Here is a 4,619-nt window from a genome sequence, read left to right on the forward strand (position 1 = left end):
ATTCTTGTTTAGACATCATAATTGAATCTGATTCTTTTGCAGCTATCCCATGGATCTCTTCACCTTCTCCGTGGAGGATCTCCTCTTTCTCTAATTCCACATATAATACCTATTTTTTTATTTTTATATTACGATTAATAAATAAATTAACTAGGATAACTTTATTTAATTTAATTTTTTAATATAATTCTCTAATCAATTATTTATTTTTTCCAAATGAGATTTCATCATTAAATTCAACCATATGTTAGTAATGAAGATTTTATTATTTTAATAAAACTTAATATCTCATTCTATATTAAAAGTGAGTATAATTAAAAAACTAATAGAAAAAATCATCCTTTATTATAATAATTAATAATCCTTACTCTATATGAAAAAGTAAAACGTGGAGTATTTGTTTATAAAAAAAGGACACGCACAATGGAAGACAGAGAGGAAATAATATAATATTAATTAGTGATCTTCCTATAAATAGCTTTGAGCTTGCTAGATAGTTAAGAAAAGTGCTAGGTTATAAAGCTACCTGAGTTAGTCGCTGCTTTCTAGATTGGGAAATGGCCATCCAAACACAAAACCAGCAAGATGTTTTTCGTCCTTCTGGAAACTATCCCCCTACGATTTGGGGTTGCAGCTTTGCTTCGCTTTCTTCTCTTGATTCGGTGAGTTAATTAAGAAGTAATTAAATTTTATATTTTTTTATATCTTTTTATTAACTAAAACGAATGTTAATAAAATTTATACTTTTACATATCATTGTAAAATTAATATAAAAAATAATTTATTGATAATTATATTTGATAATCTAAAATTACGCCTGCATTAATTCTTGCTGAAATACATTATTATTACATTAACATCACGTGTAAAAATGATGCTATACATATACACCTGTTTATTTCAAAATGTCACTAGATTGTGTATTGGATTTACAGATATTAATTTGAAATTAAATTCTAATGTTGTTGCAGGAATTTGAATCGTACACCAAAGAGGTGGAAATACTTAAAGAAAAGATTAAAGATGTATTAGAGCAGCCTACAAAAGAGTTGATTGGAAAAATTGAATTCATTAAATTATTATGTCGTCTTGGTGTTTCATATCATTTTCGGAATGAGATTAAAGATCAATTAAATCAGATTTTCATTCATCTTTCTGAATTATTAGAAGATAATGACTGTGATCTCAATATTATAGCGACTGCATTCCAAATCTTAAGAGAACATGGATACAAAATGTATTCAGGTAAATATATATTTATATATTTTTTTTTTTTAAATTTAAAAATGATTATCAAATTACGATGGGTATATTTATATCTTGAATTCATAAATTTTCCACCTCAAAGAAAACAGTCATTGTGAATAACTAATTATTGTGGTCATGTATCAGATGTGTTCAACAAATTCAAGGATAGTGATGGAGGGTTCAAGAAAACAATCACCAATGATGTGAAAGGCCTCCTGAGCTTATACGAAGCTACCTTTTTTAGAGGACATGGAGAAGATATTTTAGATGAAGCTCTTGCTTTTACAAGGCAACACTTGGAAATCTTAGCTGAGCAATCAAGTCCGCATCTTGCAAATTATATAAAAAAAGCTTTGGTGCTACCATTCCACCGTAACTTAGAAAGACTAGAGGCTAAGAAATACATAGCCTTCTATGAAGAAGAGGAGTCTAAGGATGAAACTCTGCTCAGGTTTGCTAAGTTGGATTATAATCGACTGCAATTATTATACAGACAAGAGCTAGCCTCACTCTCAAGGTATTTTTAATCCTTAATTTTGTCCATTAAATCAAAAGTTTTAGCAATGATCTTATACTCCTACTTCAAAGCTGATAAATAATCCATCAGTTATCAACTATATCAAATAGCTAAACTAGATCGCTCTTAATTATTATTTTTTATCTCACATTATTTAAGTAAATTTCAGATGGTGGAAAGACTCGGATGTAGCAGAAAAGCTTGATTACTCAAGGGACAGAATAGTGGAGGCTTATATGTGGGCAATTGGTCCTCATTTCGAGCCTCAGTATTCTGTTTCCAGGATTCTTGTAGCCAAATTTATAGAAATCTTAACGCTAATAGATGACACATATGATGGATATGCTACAATTGATGAAGTTCAACATTTCACTGCTGCAATTGAGAGGTTGGTTAACTATTTTCGAGGATTTATATAGCAATTATTAATAAAGAAAATTAACTTTTTTTCCCCTTATATACTTCAAATTTTCAGATGGAATATTGGTGCCATTGACGATTTACCAGAATACATGAAAATTCTTTACAAGTTTACCTTGAACTTTTTGATGAAATGGAAAAAGATGGCTACAATACTTGTTATGCGAAGGAGACAGTAAGACTACTTTCTTCAGAGCAATTTTTATTTAGATCCAATCTATGTTGATTCAAATGGGTCCAATTCATTTTATGCAGACCTTACTCTTAACAATTTGAATATTTGGTGTTGGTAGTTCAAAGAAATGGTGAAGGCCTATTATGTTGAGGCACAATGGTTTAACAATAAGTATATGCCAGCACTTGATGAGTACATGCAAAATGGATTAGTGACCGGTGGATATAGAGCCATTCCAGCAATTACCTTCCTTGGAATGGAAAATATTGTGGGGGCTAAGGAACTCCAATGGGTCGAAACCAATCCAAAAATTGTCAGAGCTGCCAGGTTAATTTCTCGTCTCAGAAATGATATAGTAGCTCGTGAGGTATGATATCCTTTTATTTAGTTTTAACGCTTCAATGCTAAAAATATTTTAAAAATATATAACGTTTTAATTTATTAATTCATAATAGTACATGGATTTAAGTATGTACTTGAAAAAGAAAAAATATATCGATCACATGATAAATTTGCATGTCTATTGTAAAAAGAAAAAATATATCGATCGCATGATAGATTTGCATATCTATTGTATTTAAATTTAAGCTAAACAACACTAATATTATGTAACATTAATTTGAAGGATGAAAAAAAGAAGAAGGATGGTCCTCTAAGTGTAGATTGCTACATGAATGAACACGGTGTATCGAAAGAGAAGGCAATCGAAGAGACTAAAAAAATGTGTGAAGATGCATGGAAGGATATGAATGAGGATTGCTTTAATCCGAGTGTTGTGCCAAAGTTTCTGCTCAAATACTATGTCAATCTTGCACGCACCATTGAATATCTTTATACTCATGACGATTACTACACCTACTCATCAGCTTTGAAAGATGACATCACATCATTGTTCCTGGAGCAACTTCCTCTCTGAGAAAATCAACTCAATTCAACTTATGCATTTAATCATGTTATATCATGATATGTTTCCCTGTGTTTTTCTTTTCTTTTCTTTTCTTCTCTTTTCCATCAAGGCTGACATTGATCACCTCGGATGGTTGAATCTATGTTAAGGATTTATTAGTTCTGTATTGGTTTTTATATTTTTATATCAATTAGCATATTCTGGGTTGGTTGCGTATCATACTTTTATTTTTAGACTCTTTTTAAGTATGCACAGTGTTGATTCATATTTTCAATCCAAGAATTAAATTACGATCTATAATGTTTGGATCAAGTGAATTTTAATTTCACATTCATTTGATCCAATCTGAAATTAAAAATGTGATAAAAAAAAATTAATTCAATTGATTTTTTTAAATAATGTTTGTTTAAAATAAAAAAAAATTAATTTTTTTTCACTTAAAAAATACAAATCCATATCTAAATTGCATAAAAAAATTTGAGTTAAAAATTGATGGACCAAAAATGATCTTCCCGCCATTAAGATTATATAGCATCACATTCGATATGCAATCTAATAAAACTGTTAGATTTGTGACTCATAATTCTAGTAAAATATTATTTTATAATCATAGTAGAAAATTTAATCCTCAATAGGTAAAATATTATAAAGAGGAGATTTAAATATTATTTATATGTTATTTCTAAATTAGATTAGATTACTAATTAGATTAAATTGAATGGTCTAGCACTGTAAATAAAAATGAGTGTGGTTGATAGAGTATTTGAATTTACCTATCGTAGAGATCAGCAGTTTTGTCCCATTGTAGTGAGTAGTTTTACCAATTAAGTAGAGGGGTTTTTACCCACTGTGTAAAGAGGCTTTTATTCATCATGGTGCACTTCAGTCAAAGACGGTTTTACTTAAAGTTATAATTAAAAATATCATTTGTGGTATATAATGTAATTATAATAAATATACTGAATTATTCTTAAAGGAGATTAAAATGAAATAATTAATATTCTTACTATGAATAATTTATTATAGTGAGGAATTAATTGATTATAATGGGTTGATGGATAGATACTTTAACTTATAATTGATGATTTTATTATGGATAATGGAAGATGGACGCAGTATGAGTCACATTAAAATTGTATTTTGATTTTATTATTTGTAGTGATTATTATAATAAATTAATATCAAAATTAAAATTTGTGATATTAAAGATAATGAGCACAAGTGAATTTATAAACTATGATTTTATTATGGATAATAAAAAATGGACACTGGATGAGGCATATTAAAATTATATTTTAATTTTATTATTTACGAGTAATTATTATAATAAATTAATATCAGAGTTAAAATTT

General features: G+C 28.3%; 1 pseudogene; it reads left to right on the forward strand.

Annotated features, from left to right (window-relative positions):
* The first annotated feature begins 492 nt into the window (after positions 1 to 492).
* On the forward strand, positions 493 to 3,485 carry LOC122723131 (annotated as a pseudogene).
* The last annotated feature ends 1,134 nt before the right edge of the window (positions 3,486 to 4,619 follow it).

Source organism: Manihot esculenta, chromosome 2 (assembly GCF_001659605.2).
Source record: "Manihot esculenta cultivar AM560-2 chromosome 2, M.esculenta_v8, whole genome shotgun sequence".
In the NCBI taxonomy this organism is placed as follows: domain Eukaryota; kingdom Viridiplantae; phylum Streptophyta; class Magnoliopsida; order Malpighiales; family Euphorbiaceae; genus Manihot; species Manihot esculenta.